Source organism: Limulus polyphemus, unplaced genomic scaffold (assembly GCF_000517525.1).
Source record: "Limulus polyphemus unplaced genomic scaffold, Limulus_polyphemus-2.1.2 Scaffold214, whole genome shotgun sequence".
NCBI lineage: Eukaryota > Metazoa > Arthropoda > Merostomata > Xiphosura > Limulidae > Limulus > Limulus polyphemus.
In genome coordinates this window covers 399,678-416,385 of record NW_013665824.1, presented here as the reverse complement: position 1 = coordinate 416,385, position 16,708 = coordinate 399,678, and the positions used below count along the sequence as shown (strand labels likewise).

Sequence of the window (16,708 nt, the reverse complement as noted above, 5' to 3'; positions counted from 1 at the left end):
TTTTATTTTAAGTATCTGTTTTATGAAATACTAGCAGAGTACCCGGTGTTGATTGGATGAAAATGGCTTTAAACATCTTGAGTTCTTTTGATTAAATCAACCATATTAATCGTGATGTTTTGCAAAAAAAGAAAAGAAAATTATCTCTCTTTAACTAAATATGTTGATTAAAATCGATAAAGATAACAATGTGCGAAAAAAAAACTACAAATATGCTAAAGCTATTTTAATCAAGGTAAAACCGTGTACATTGCTCCTGCTTCTTGCATGACATTTCAAGCTTCCAAACCAAAATTCCCTACGACGTAGTGTCCTGATTTCTGCTGTGTGGTCAAGTATTGTTTGCAGTGTATTCTAACTTTATTACTGTTCCATTTAATGAAAAGTTGGTTTATTCTCTTTTCGTTCGAACACAATGGAAAAAAATCACGATACCAAACGTTTTTGTAAAGTCATCGTATAGGTGATTCTTATGAATACACGCAATCAAAGCAAACGATATGGCTGAAGCAAGCCTATTCAGTTGAGGGAGTGTGCGCGCATGTTCGAGAGAAGCCACCAGCCTTTTTCAGTTAAGAGGAGTTAGAAAAAAGAGAGAGGGATGGAAAGAGCACAAATGAAGGCTCCACGAAGTTTTTTAGTCATTTTAACTCATAACTGATCATGGATAGAATGATTAGTATAAGCGCTCACAACAGAGAAGAAACGTAAATAATAACTCTCTGATCACACATGTAAAAACAAAATCCGAACTTTTCAATTTGAGACCAGTTGGTCGTCCTATTTGCCAAAAAATACTATGTTGGTCACTTTGGCCTCAATTTGCGGCCTCATGTTACTTCCCGCACAAAGTTATATCTGTACCCCCGAGTTTGGAGTTTGTAGCTTTAAAGATGTCGCCGTACATAAGGAACAGACCCACAGAGAGAGAGAGACATTCGCTCTTATATATATATATATATATATATATTTATGGTATTCATTAGATTAAAATGTCCGTTTGTTGAACCGAAATTCTTGTTGTCTGTTTTGTGCTTCACCAGTTTGTCATTGTTCTCTTTCAAAAGTTTCTGTTGATTCCCTGAATCACTGAGTGTAAATAGTTTTGTCTGTTTTTTAGGTACGGGAGAGTACGGATATTCTGTAATCTACAATGTAAAGGTGGTGTTCATGGTGATAAATGAAGATACCTGGAAAAGGTAGTTTGGGGTATTCCTCTGTCTGCACGGGTACCGAATGTTAGTATTTTGGGAATTCAAGTTTTGAAGAAGTTCATCAGTGGTACTGCAGTTATGTGGTCAGATGATAAATGGTCACTAATATATCGTTTGAAGGTAACGTGTTTCAGTTTGTTGACCTTATACTTTTTGATTCGAAATCAGACATAAGAATATTTGGTGATTACTAGTGACAGAATTAAATTCTCATGCTAAGGTTAGCAGAGATCATGTTAATAATGTCGAAACTCAGAAGTAGGACTTGTTGCGTGTAAATAGTTTTATTATAGTTTCTTGGAGGTAGCTGTTATTTCAAAAAGACAAGTCAAGTGTGATCCAGTGGCTCCGAGGTTTTACAGTTCACACCCCGCTACTGCCGAAAACAAAACGCTCCTCACACTTTGGAGTTCTGAGTGTGTTATAAGTGTGAGGGTCAAATCCCACAATTCATTATACTAGCCCATAAGATAGAGGTGAGTGGTATTGACTAGCTACATTTCCTCTAGCCTAATAGTTCAAAATAAGGGACGGCTAATGAAGCGCAGAGTGTGTGCTATAAAAGTGACTGACAATTCTCACTATTTAATCAGATTAAGAACAGACCAAAAGATACCTTCCCTCTAGTCTATTAGTTCAATATTAGGCACAGCTATACGCAAAAAGCTATGGGCCAAGCGCAAATTATTAATTAGCATGTTGAACAGTGGGGCTGAAGTCCCTTGACTCGTATCCCTTCACCTCCAAAACAAAATCGTGCTCCAAATTTTGAGACTGTGGATGTATTTTAAGAATGATCTGAAGAGTTGGCGGTGAGTGTATGCCTTCTCTTTAGCCTATACCTTTTGAAATCGGGACGGCTAACGCAGATAGGCCTCATGTAGTTTTTCGTGAAATACAACATACAAAAAACATAGCCCCCGTGTAGCTTTTCGCAAAATTCTTAAACAAAGAAAGAAAAATTGAATAGAACATATAACAGTACTTGTTCGGATATGTCTTTCGTAAATTGATCAAAAGTTCAAAAAGCAGAGGTTATGTGTAAAGTTATTTTACCTCATTCACTAGTTAAAAATACACCTGTTTGTTTTCCAAGTAACCCATTTCAGTATTTCCGTTTCTTTTATAAGCCACGATTTCACCATTTACACTTCAATATTTGCTTGGTGTGAAGTTAAGGTAAGAAAAAAAAAAGTAGTTTTAAAAAGTTGTATGTACACAACAAAGTAAAAAGCAGTTACTTGTTTTATGATGGAAGGACTAAATTCTCTGCACTGTTATTAATTTCTGACATAATTTCAGTTAATATTTTAGCCAACTATATTACACATAAACATCCAGCCTAAAAAAAGACAAATAATAGTACTGACTTTTTTACCACTTAGAAAAAACGTTATCGTTTTCGAATTAAGTTTTTCAACATGCTAATTTTTGAACCTTGGGTTTGAAACCTATAAACAAACATATTCTTGTGAAATATAAATATAACAGAAATCTACAATTGTACAGTTCATCTTTCTTGTAAATAAGAACTTCAACCAGATAAACTATTAGAAGAGTTAGCTACCGCTCATTCAATTAGTCATCAACTGTAATAAGCCCCTGCATAACCAATTAAAAGTTGATCAACAATACACGTTAATAATTGATTTATTTGATTCATATTCCAATATTGTCCTAAATCTCATTCAACCGTACTACGCTAAGCTTTCACTGAATATTTATTTGATTCCAAGTTCACTCTGAATTGTAATAGCGTTATATTAAATGATGGAGTCGAAAAGTTAGTTTCAGTAGGAAGTTTTACGTTTTGGGAGGTTTTTTTTTTACAACCTCAGTAGCACAGTAATTCGCATAAAATTCGTTACCTGAATATATAGGGCGTTTCAAAAACTACTCACTCTCTTCACAAAACCGATGGACATAATGTTATGAAATTGGGTATGAATTATGATGACATCATGGTCATTCTTCATCGCATCAATAGCTCACAAGTAAAATAAGTTTTTGAAATAACTCTTCGATGTTATTGCAAGTGGAGATAATCATCATCTGTGATGGTAGTTTGCTCACCAGCGGCTCAACGGTAAGTTTGAAGGCTTATAATGCTAACAAACCGGATTTCAATACTGCACAAATAGCCCAATGTGTAGCTTTGTGCTTAACAACAAACAAACCAATGACAATTTACGTTGTCTTCCACATTGTCGAATTAGTCTACTTACCGAGTTCCACAACATCGTCTCCACCATTTTCCGAATGCTATCGTCTCAATAGAGAAGTTAATTTTTGAAATATCTGGTACTTTTGTTCACTATGTTTTGTTCATTGTAATCAGACTAAAATAAAAAGTAAAAGAACAGCTTTTCTTTACTGGTTTTGGTTTTGATTTAGTTACAGAGGTAAAACATACCACTACTAATATATTTACTACTGAATGAAAACTTCATAATTCGTGTCATGTACAGAAACATCTTTATTTTTTATGGGTTGTCTCAAAACAAATAAAAATAGCCCAATAAGAATTATTTGAACTCCTATGACACTTTAAGGACTTTAAACCTTAATTCTAAAATATGTGCTTATTAACATCATTAGAGTGGCAAGTTAATAAATCTAATTTCACTTTGAAGTTATTTTCAACATACGCTCATAGAAGATTTCAGTCATGAAATAAGTTAAAACCTAAAACTGTATTTTAATGTAAAAAAACTGAGTAATTATTAGGCATGTAAAGCTCACCTCTTCTTTTTGACATCACATTACAAGGGTTTATTCCAAAACAGGTAATATAGGATGCATGTGTCTTCTATGCGTTACTTCAGCATGACATTTTTAAAGGGAATGGCACGCTGCATGCTGGGCTTCATATCAAAATGCTCAAATTTCTGTTATCATGCGATACAATGTCGAGTAAACTCCACATTTTCAGAAGTCAGCACGTTATAAAAGTGATAACGAATTCCTCTATTCAGTTAAGAGTAATTATGTAGACGACGGAAGCTGCTAACTGGTTTCCTTCTCTGTATTCGATAATTCTAAATTAGGGACGAAGAAGTCTGAACTTTGGGGTCTCTCTGACCTTGCTATTTAACCAAAGTCTTGAAAATAAAGTGATAGACAAGTTCGAAAATGACAAATGCCAAGGCTTTTAAATGCAAATTTTCAGTAGCTTATGATCAAAACAAGTTACCACGATAGATCAGAACTAAAAGTCAAAAATAAAAATTAACCCAGTAATTAATGCACCAAATTTTATATAATTGTCTAACTAGGAATATCCCATGTCATAAAACAAAACCTCATAATGAGTAGAATGTATTTATTCATCAGCTGGGTATCTTCGATCCCTTATTTTAGAATTACTCCTGCCATAAAACGTAAAACAATGTAGAGGCCTTTTGAACCATACCAAAGGTTATGATGCGACAGATGCGATTATTTTAAATCGCTATTTAATGCTTCATGTAAGAAATAGGTCATTATTTTAAGTCAGTTTCTCGTAAAGTAAATGTTTTACTTAAATTGAGTTAAATTCGAGAGTTATGATGATGATGCATTTTTTCCTCAGTTATAATCATTGCTACCTCAATGGTGTCTTATTATAAGTGATATCCTATGGAAAAGAATTAGTGAGAATAGAAATAATTTGTTTTTAACCTTTTCTTATTTCTGAGATACTACTTTATATCAAAATTCACTGGCTATAGGATTCGTTGTGTTAAGGTTCTGTGGCAGAGAAACAACTGAGTTATGAGATATTATTTTAGCAAACGAATTATTTTATCACTAAGAAAGTTAGACGTTTTCATGTGTAGGTATATGCGTTGAAACTATATAGGGAAAACTATAAAAAACATATAAAATTCAAAAGTTAAATATGGTTTCTGTTTGTTTGAAGTTAAGCTACACAAAGGGCTGTCTGTGCTCTGCCCACCACGGATATCGAATCTCGGTTTCTAGCGTTGCAACTCCATACAGTTTTGAAATCGTACCCGTTGAGAACGCTGCTATTACATTTTCTTGTTCCTCCTCAGAGTAAAAACAGCTAAATGATATGTGTTTTATATGTGACGCTACTGTATATTCTTTTCTTATTTTCTCGAGTTATTATGTAGTGAGTATTAACTTTTCTCTTTATTTTCTGGAGAAGTTTTGCGTTCAAGAGTAAATAGATCCGTAATAGGAAAAGGTCTATAAAACAGTAAGACCTTAAGGTGAAATACTTGGTATTTTATGAATTATTTCTTTGTTGACGCACTTAAAGGGTTGTATGAAACAATAGAATTACTGTACATGACGAATAATAAACGTTGTGTGGTAATTTTATGAAACCAACCCTTTAATAGATAAACAATGTACTAAATGTTATCACACTGATCGAAATAATTATGAACAAACGCAAATATATGATCTTATTGTAGAGATATTACCCTCAGTTTGGATACTGGAAACTAACTGATGATCATACGTTTATTTAATGTTGAATTTATAATTGTCACGTAACTGAAAAGTGGAAAGTTTTTTGTTTTTGTTTTTCATTTTAAAGCCAAACCCATATTTAGGCTCCCGGTCGTACGTCTCCCTGACACATGCATGTTTTAGATATAATATACAAATTAAATTTAACCCAGCATCATTCAGCCTCAACACACTATTTGTCCTGTCTTATTTTAGCTTATTAAATGATCATGAACTTAAAAAGTCCGAAACTTTACTTTCGTGCTTCGATACTATTATCAGTACTAATCTTCTAAGACTGTAACTTACAAGGCAAAATTACAATACCTTACATAATAGGGTTTATCGCAATGTATTCAGGTTAGGTAAATTTACTTACCTTACAACCTCCAACTCTAGTACACTGATGCTGTATGACTGTGAAAGGAAAAGCTAACATGTATTACAATATGTTATACACGACAGTGGAAAAAGAAGGGAGCATTTAAAATTTCTGTACTAAATATATCACTATTATATGTTTTGAGTGACCTGACTGATGACACATTAACAACATTAAATATAAAATATAAGAGAAATTATCACAATTTTTGGTAGCGACAAATCCGTTGGTTCAGTAAAAGCGGACAGGAAAACACATTGACCAATCAGAGAGCAGTTCACTATTGATAAGATTTTGTACACTGTTTTTGCACACGGTTTTTGCACTACTTTTGGAACGTCAGTTTTCCTCAACTAATTTCTGGAAGTAATTAATGCGTCATAAAAACAAACTTTCCGAACTACATACTAAAAACCAGTAGGCTAAACTATAAAAGTAAATAGAAAAACGTATTTATTATTATTATTTTGTAAAGAAATATCTAGTAAAAGTTTGTATGTCGTCATACGTGCTTTTCTGCACGAGAAGTTCTTGATTGGAAAATGTTTCAGCAAAATTTAAGATCGAACTTAACAGTTTTTACAGATTGATAAACGAGAAAAACTTTCGTAATTTGCCGATAGTCCAGAAACTGTTCAATAAAAATATGTTTCAGTTAAAATGTAAAATCATAGAAATTAATTACAAAGAATGTTTTATAGGGTCTGATGATTAGAGCGATCAACTCGCAATCTACGGATCGTGGTTCGAATCCTATTACCTAACATGCTTTCATTCGGGGGGGATTTATAATGTGAAAGTCAATTAGAGTAGCTCACGAGTTGGAGGTGGATAATTATAAATAACTAGCTGCCTTCTCTTATAATCTATCATTTTTAAGTTAAGGTCGACTAATACAGGTAATCCTTGAGTAGTTTTGCGAAGTTCAGAACTAGCAATTAACAATATTTCGTACAATTTCGTACCGTAGAATAATTATCGAGAGCATGATAATACGTTAAACACGAAGGGTTTGGGGCACTATCATTTTTTAAGCTGGCAAGAATTCTTCCTGAAACTTGGTTTATAATGTACTCTTGGATACTCTCTGAGTTTCAAGATATTTTTGCATTCTCTGGTGATAGACGTCATATTGTACAAAGCTGAGATTATTAGCAGGTATACACTCTGTTATCAGCGGAAGAGAATGTACATACGACGCACAGTTTGGTACAAAATTGAACGTAAAAAAAAGTACAACACGTGCCTTATGGTGAAGAATGTATGGGTTTTATACATAAAACATGTGAAATAGACCATGGAAGTCTTGCGCATGTCCTACATTTGAAATGAACAGTATTTTATTCGATTTGTTTTCCACGAATAAGCTTCTACACTATAGTATGAGTGAACTCAGAATACAATACAGTATTAGTTTACTCTCAAAATCTATATAGTTTTTACTTATTGATGATTTGATGAAAAAAATTTTTAATGATTTGTTTTCGGAATGAAGCTATTTCAAAAACTTATCAAAGTTTCGCTCCACAAGAATTACGACAATAGTTTTCTTCACTAGCTCGTATAATGACTTGAGCAAAATTGTACTTGTCTAACAACTGAATTAAAATATTCAATATACGTACTTTAGGATCAACACTTTATTGATATAAATTAAAACTCAATGGCGCTTGCGCAGTTATTAATCTGAGTTATTTAGCTTTTTGCTGGAGAAACTAAAATATCATATCTAACAAAGGATGGAAGTTTTGCGTAAATAGGTTTCGTAAAGTATTCTTAAAATAGAACTACTATATTATCATTGGTTTAGGAAGGGTATTCAGGATGAAATAAATGTCCATTTCCGCCTTTGTTTCGTTACAGCTTAGCTACTGTAACGTTTACAGTGCGTATAGTTATCAAGATAACACACGAAATTTTTTAAGTATTTTTTCTCAAGCAAAACCAAAGAATAATTATTTAAACTTTTTTTTTACTTTTTTAAATACTCGCATAATTTTTTATGCTTTCTTTTTACTTTAATTTCAGGCACGTTAACTCCAGGTCTAATGTCGGTATGTAGGTTCATACGCATTACACTGTAGTTGCAAACCAAAATTCGTTATAGGACATTACTGATTCAAGAATTCATCCAATTTCCGCGCAATTCAACAAAACAAACAAATTTCCAGAAACGCTAGGTCACCAAATAGTTGTTACCTGCACCAGTCATCCCTAAGTTTACAGTCAACACATCGTCGTCCGCCAATTATTGGGCAAGTCTTGTCAGAGATAATAGTGATATTTGACGTTAGTCTTATAACGCATCCACGGCTCCAACACGTGGAGCGCTGTCTTTTTTTTTAATCCAGTAATGGGAGGCGATCCATGGTACCTCAGCTCTACAGTTAACTAAGTCTATAAAATATTTCAACCTCTGAACTAAAGCTACACAGACGAATTTCAGATGAATATCGTACGCTACCACTCTATCTTATAGTTTTCAATGTCCAATCTCCAAAATAATAAAAAATAGGGATTGAAAAAATATATTATCAATGTTTTTATTAAACATTAATTTAAAATATTTTCAATCTGGCGTTAACTTAATATGGAATCTTAATTTGGAATATTTATATAATTAATTTTAATACATTTTTTAGGGAAATATATGATCTAACATAGAGTACTTTTTTAAAATTCATACACTTTTTTTATGTAGACGATTTTTCAAACGCAAAATGTAAGCTTACAAAAGCCCCCCAGTGGCACAGTGGTATGTCTGTGGACTTATACTGCTAAAAACCGGGTTTCGATACCCGTGGTGGGCAGAGCACAGATAGCCCTTTGTGTAGCTTTGTGCTTAATAACAAACAACAACAACAAGCTTACAAAATGTCTGCCTACACTAAATACCTCACACTCGTGAGTATGTACATTTTACAAGGCCGGACGTACCCGTATTGCGAATTCTATAGTTCATGGTTCGTATCCAATTGCCATCAAAGCACTCCACACTTTGGGCTTTGTGCGCTATAAGAGTGAATGTAAAATTTCTGTTTGATTAGCTGCTTTCCCTCTAGTATATCAGTTCAAAATTTCTCACAAGGCTACACGAGGACTATCTGCGCTAGACGTCCCTAATTTACAGTGATAGGCTAGAGGGAAGGCAGCTAGTCATCATCACCCAACGCCAACTCTTGGGCTACTCTTTTTACCAACGAAGAGTGTGATTGACCGTCACATTATAATGCCCCACGGCTGAAAGGGTGACCATGTTTGGTGGGATTTACGACGCTACAAACCGGGTTTCGATACCCGTGGTGGGCAGAGCACAGATAGCCCTTGTGTAGTTTTGTGTATAATTAAAAACAAACAAACAAACAATATGAATCTAATGAATTAAAATTTAAACAAAAAAAAGCATCAAAATAAAATACCTTATATAATGCTTTAAAATTTATCCAATATATCTGTAGAGGCCTTAACACAAAATCGTGGTGAAAATTGTGATAAAGCAAGAGCAAAAAAACACTGATCACATGTTTTACAAGTGTTTTTTCTTGAGGTAAAAAAGCTATAATTCTATTGGCGCTATTCCAAGTGTAATGGTGCTCTTTGAAAAGTTATAGACTAAGTACATATTTTAAATTAGTTTTTCATGATTATTTATGCGTTGGCAAGTACATTGATGCGAATAATACGTTATAGGTAACAATTCATCACACTTCAGTTCTTTATCCACCTACAAACGTTGCTACTTGTACCTGATGATGACAAAACCTTGTCGAAACGTTGTGCATTTGCTGTTATGTTAAACTTATATTAACGTTTTTCTTCATTACCCATTCAAGCCGTCTCCAGCCATTATTAGTCTCAAAGTGGGTTCCTCGTCACCAAACGTTGCTACTGTCTTGATTTTGGCTATCATAGTATTAAACTTAATTCTTTATACAAAATCAATGGTAAGTGTTAGATATACACTACTATTAAGTTTAATGTGCGTGTTGTGATTTAGATGGTTTAAGTATAGCGTGAGTGTTAAATTTAGTTATTTTTAGAAGCACAAATTTATCGCAGGATTGTTTACGTAAATGTTTTCGAATCATATGTTGTGTAGTTTTAAACAGGCCATTGTTGTATTATTGCGTTATGTTACTAGGACTTTCTAAGTTTTTCTCGTTGTTTTAATTTAGAATTATTGCACATAATATCTAGTAGTGTCTGAAACGTTCTAGGCCTCGGTCGGGCTAAAATGTGCGTCAAAATGTAGTTAGAGATTTAGATCTAAACTGCGTGACTGTAAGTTTAGCGTGTGGTGGCGATTTTTAAAGTGAAACTATCACGGGGCAGAGAAGAATAATTCATCTTGTTAATTGTGTTCTAAAGTAACTGAACCAGCTGTGTGGAGTTTAACGAAAAGAGATGATTATTAAGGCTATGATAACCAACAGTGAAACGAACATTTATATATACGTTTGACTTGTTTTAATATATTATCTTAAAACAAGTGGAATGTGTGCTGTTTGTTTATTGTTGAAATTTATCGCAACAAGTTACAGACACCTACTGTAAAGGATTCGGCCTACAACACCTTACAGCAACTATAATCAACAGTATCGAATAAAAAAAACGACAAGGGCAAAAATGAAAGAATGAAATTAAAATTAAAACAATTACTTGCTCAGTTGTGAGGTTTCTAAAAATGTGAGTCGGATGTAACAGCATTTCTCGCACCTCGCATTTCTAATTATCTAATTATCTTCTTTAATTTATCCAGTTTCCTTAGGAATAACTTCTTTCCAATAACTAGTTACAGAAAGTAAGTGATAACTTAGATATGAGACATATGGCGTGGACAAACTTTTAATGATGCCTGGGCACCACATAGCATGATCACACTGCGGACAGCTCTTTGGTCTCATCCCTTTGTATGTATGTTTACAGAAATTAGTTCATTATGCCTAAAGAAATGTCAAATGCTCTGATATTACGTGGTATATAAATGTATCAAAACAACGGTATTTTACAAACAATTAGCCAGGTTACCTGGTGGACACAAGGGAAGCATTTATTCTTATAAGGTAAATGATGTACTTAAACATGTGCCCCGGGTTGCATGCTAATGTGTGATTTCCACAGTTGACTGATTATTTGTTCCTCCTCTTCACACTTTGCACCACCCTTACTGCAGTAAGTTAGTTTTTTGAGTTACTTTACAAGTTGAGTATTTATCATTTCTCACTTAGACATCAGATTGAAACACTCTACACTCGTTATATTCTACCGAGACCAAACTAAGATTTCAATTGTCAATTGTGTTCTAATATTTTAAAACAGATAGACTGTGTGCTCTTTGTTTATTTTGGAACTTTATCGCCAACATGTCACAGACACCTACTATAAAGAATTCAGGCTATGCATAAAAACCCGACATTTTGCAAGCCACCCAAGTCTCTACACTGGTAAACGGTGGTACATGTAAACAACAGTGGCAAAGTAGGCCTATGTGTGCACAACTGTAGTGTAGGAGAAAATATTGTAGATATTACAACCACGTTATGCAATCATGTTCACTGACTTTTTTAAGTGGATAGAGAGGGGCAAGCGACTTGGGCTCCAAGATGGTGATTTACGAGAGTTTGTTAAACAACAGCAAGACCTAGAGAGAAAAGAGCACCAACAGACAAGAGAGGAAGAAAGAGAAAGGCAGAAAGAAGAAAGAGAGAAATAAAAAAAGGAGAGAGAGGAGAAACTAGAAATAGAGAAAACAAGAGCACAATAATAAAAAGAAGAGATAGAAGAAAAGGAGAGAAAGGAGAGACTGTAAAAGAGAGTGAGAGAATAAGAGCACAAATTGGGGAAGAAGAAAAGAAGAGAGAAGAGAATAAGAGTACAAGTTGAGATCACCCAGCTCACCCAACATAAATACAAAGGATCCCAAAATGGCAATGGGGTGAGGGCCAGCCAACCCAAGATGCGCAAATTTTATGAACAGAAAGACAATATGTATGCTTTCCTGGAGAGTTATGAAAGATTCGCCCAAATCAGAACTGGAACAAAGACGACTGGGCAGTCTGTTTCAGCCTCTTTCTCAAAGGTTAAGGCCTACAAGTGTATGTTGGCATGACGTCAGAATATGCCATGGGATATGACAACTTAAAATTGGCCTTGCTGAAATGTTATGAACTTACCAAGGAAGGTTTTTGCTGGAAGTTCAAAGAAGTCAAACTTGACACTGGAGGAACTGTATTTCTCTTTGTGGCATGTTTATAGCAATACTTCACGGGTGGACTGATATGGCCAAGTGTGAAGACAGTTTGAAAGAATGGGAGATGTATTAATACTTGAATGGTTTATGATCACATACCCTACTGACATGTCACTGTTCCTAAAAGAGAGAACACCAAAAGGTGTGGATGAGATTATCAAGTTGGCAGGACAGTATATAGAATCCCATGGAGGGAGTATAATTGGCAATTCTAAGAATAACCAATCAAAGTGGAAACCAGGTGTGGCTGACCAGAAGCAGGATGCTAACAAAGGTAGCATGAAGTCAATAGACAAATGGGAGAAGAGATGGTATGCTTGTTATAAAATCGGGCACATTGTGAGTGAGTGCGAATCTGTCATCAACAAACAACTATAGAAATCTCAGCATAAAGCACATGGAGCTACCTATAAAGATGGTGCTGGCAAGAAAAAAAAAGAGTGACTGTCACGGTGGATGCTGCTGTCAGTGCTATCACCATGATTAAACAGTGCATGACTGATGGTTAGTTGAAGTTAGCAAATGGGTCAACAGTGTCAGTAGTGATTGGAGTATTTGACAAACATTGAGAGCTGCCAACAAACCACAACATGCCAGTAGGTGAAGGCTATGTTGGGGACAAGAAAGTGAAAGTCCTATGAGACACTGGGAGCAGCAGTGAGAACCAGTTTAGTATCTAATGGCCAAATGAAAGGCAATGTACATCTGTGTGTGCTAATTGAAAGAACAGTGATAAAGTTTCCCATAGCAGAAATAAAGGTGGAAACTCCTTACTACATGGGAGACCTTGAGGCAATGTGTATGAATGCATCCATTTACGAGTTGGTAATTTGCAATTTCCCCAGCAGTAGAAGATTGGAGGAACCAGACAGAAAGGAGAATAACGAGGCATCTGCAGTCACCATAAGAGCTTAAGAAAAGAAAAGCAAGAATAATGTCAAGTCCCTGCAATTCTCAAAAGGTGTCATCCTGAATGTAAGTCTATGGGAACTGAAGGAAGTACAGAAGAAAGAGCCTTCATGGCAGAAACTTTGGGACAGTGCTCCAAGTGAAAGTCGAACAAAAGACCAAGGGGAAAGGGACTTAGAAAATTGAGAACCACAAGGGGTGCTGTACTGGATCTATCAAGGCAGGGATACTGGAGAAGTTAAACAGATCATAGTGCCAACAAAATACTGGACTCATTTAATGAAGTTGGATCACAAGTCGATTGTAGGAGGACACCAAGAAACAAAGAAGACAGCAGACAGAATCACCAGCAACTTCCATTGGCCAGGATCATCAGATATGTGATCAGGTTCTGCAGGTCATGTGAAATCTGATAAAGGATAGTACCTAGAGGGAAGTGGCCAAGGTCCCACTGGATGAGATGTCTCTCTTTGATAGATTAATAGATGAGATGCCTCTCATAGAAGAGTCATTCAGAAGAGTAGTTGTGGACTTGATGAGACCACTATCACCTGTATCTGTCAAGGGCAATCAGTACATGTTAATAGCAGTTACTATGTGACACATTATCGAAAGGCCATAGCAATGTCGAAGATAGAGATGGAGAGGGTAGCAGAAGCCTTCCTGGAAGTGTTCTGTAGAGTAGGCTTTACAAAAGAAGTCTCGAGTGACAGCAGGACTCATTTTACCTCAGAACTGATGCAAGAGGTGTGCAGACTCGTCAGCACTAGGCAGCTCTTTACCACCCCATACCTCAGATGCAATGGACTTTGTGAGAGAGTCAATGGTGTCTTAGAGAGAATGCTGAAGAAGACATGCCAGGAGAGACCACGTGAGTGGGACAGGTACCTGCAAGCAGTATTATTTGCTTACCAAGAAGTCCAAAAGCGGGTACAAGATTTTCACTCTTCGAGTTGCTCTATGGAAGAGCAGTATGAGGTCCTACACAGATATTGATAGAACCATAAAGAGGAGAAGAGGAGTCAGAATTGAGGAACACATAGCATTATATGTTAGATCTCAGAAACTGCCCGAGAAAGTTTGTGTGCAGCTCAAGGTAATCAGAAACACTTCTATGACAAGAAGGCCAAGGATTGACGTTTCAAGGCTAGACATAAAACAACAAACTCACCCTACAGTGTAAAGTTAAAGTGGTGGAGAAGACCAAGATCTACCATGCCAATCTGTTGAAGAGGTATTTCAAGAGGGAAGAAGACCTAATGGGTGCAGCTATTAAGACACAGATGGACATTGCAGGTGTGTCTGTTATAGACACAGAACCAGAAGATGGTGACCTAAGACCATTGGGTGGAGATAAGACATATGATGCCACCAACATCAATGAAGAGTTGAATAGCAAGCAGAAGAAAGAGCTACAATATCTATTGTGCCAGTATGTAGATGCCTTCACAGATAGACCAGGTAAGACAAACCTTATGCAACACAAGATCAAGACCACGACCAGGGATTCAATCAAGGTGAAGTCATACCAGATGTTCTATGCAATGACAGACCTGATCAAGCAAGAAGTTGAGGTAGTGTTCGAAGCCAGAATCATTGAGTCTTCAAATTCAGTCTACTATTCACTAGTGGTAATCGTGTAGAGGAGAGAAGGCTCAAACCACTTCTGCATAAAGTTTTTTGTAAGCTGAACCTTGTGAATAAGTTCGACTCTGAGCCTATGTAAAAACCCAGAGACTATCATAGCAAAACTAAATGGGGCCAAGTTTTTTTCCAAGATCAACGTCAGTAAAGGTTATTGGCAGAGTCAACTCAGCAGCAATATTCAACTGCATGACGAGGAAGATGTTGCACAAAACCACCAACATCGAGCATTATGTGGATGACATTCTGTGATGTGAAGACTGTCCGAAGAAACTCAGAAAGCTTTTCGGGAAAATGAGGGCAGCAGGTCTGACCATCAGACCATCTAAGTGCCACATCAGTTATTCTGTGTTGAACTTTGTTGGACACAAGGTGGGTGACTGTCAGATAGCCATGGAAGAGGAGAAGCTAACCTGCATACAAGATACACCAGCTCCAACGACCAAGCAGTTAGTCAGGTCCTTACTGAGGTTAGCAGGATATGTCAGGAAGTTCATCCAAACTACACTGAAATCGTTGTACCACTGACTGACCTGACCAAAAAATGCAAACCCAACAAGGTGAGGTGAGAACAACCACAGCAGGTGGTATTCAAGAAGTTGAAGAATGTATTAGGAAGTTCGCCAATCCTTATAATTTTGTTATTTTTAGAAGCACAGATTTGTATACATAACTATGTACGAATCATATGTTGTGTAGTTCAGTTATCGTGAATTGGCGCTTGTTGTATTATTTCGTCATGTTACTAGAACCTTCTAAGTTTTTCTAGTTGTTTTCATTGACTATTATTGCATCATAATATCTCGTAGTGTGTTGAATGTTTTAAGCTTTGGTCAGGCCATAAATATGTTAGTGTTACGTATTAAAATGATACTTTAAATGTAGTAGTTAAATTGTACTTTGGATTTAGTAGTTAAGTAAAAGCCGATATATAGTCAGTTTATCATATTTGCCAACAAGATTATTACAAACAGTTTTCTTTTTAACACAAATATGTTTTAATATATAATCAGCAATACAATTTACAATAACAGTTATTCCACACAATGATTTACATACAGAAATTTTACAAATTTACATGCAATATAAAGTCTTCATTCTAGTCTGGAACTTCTTCGATATCTTATCTAGGGTTCAGGATGAGCGAGTTATTTACGAGTTGATGTAAGTACGATTCGCTTAACAGGGAGCTAGCTAGCTTTGTCCTTCGTTATTCACCAGTCACACATGCCGAGTTTTCCACGATGAAGTTATATAATGTTTTCGTAAAAATACTAATGTCCAATGTGAATCCACTGAAGTTAAATGATTTGTAATGTTCGAACTTTGTAAATGCTCCTGGTTAAATATCTGAAGTTTTCCGATTGATAAGAGTTATAACAATCACAGTTATAGCTTCTGAAGTTTATAGCACACTGACTATAGCAAACTAATAATAGATAGATTTTTTTGGCGCATCGCGTTGGTTATATTTATAGGCGTGTGGAGATTTTCTAGAAATAGTGAGTTTAGCCACAAAGAGCATATTGTGGCGATTTTTAAAGTAAAATTATCAGAGACTGCATTGTAATAACGGGGCAGAGAAGAAAAATTCATCTTGTTAATTGTGTTCTAAAGTATCTGAACCAGCTGTGTGGACTTTGACGAAAAGAGATGATTATTAAGGCTGTGGATACACCTGTGATAACCAACAGTGTAACGAACATTTGTATATACGTTTGACTTGTTTTAATATATTATTTTAAAACAAGTGGAATGTGTGCTGTTTGTTTATTGTTGAAATTTATCGCAACAAGTCACAGACACCTACTGTAAAGGATCGGGCCTACAAAACCTGACAGCAACTAT

The 16,708-nt window shown here is 35.5% G+C and overlaps 1 protein-coding gene across 2 annotated transcripts in view; it reads right to left on the bottom strand.

Annotated features, from left to right (window-relative positions):
- The window catches only part of LOC111085047 (clavesin-1-like), an 83,604-nt gene that overhangs the window by 33,002 nt on the left and 33,894 nt on the right, over positions 1-16,708 (bottom strand). The window contains exon 1 of one of the 2 annotated variants that reach the window (XM_022382074.1): positions 6,055-6,130. The exons of the other annotated variant lie outside the window; for it this stretch is intronic. The gene's annotated coding sequence lies outside the window, so the exon portion shown is untranslated. Of the gene's footprint in view, positions 1-6,054; positions 6,131-16,708 lie in introns of those variants that run through there. 2 annotated transcript variants of the gene reach the window in all.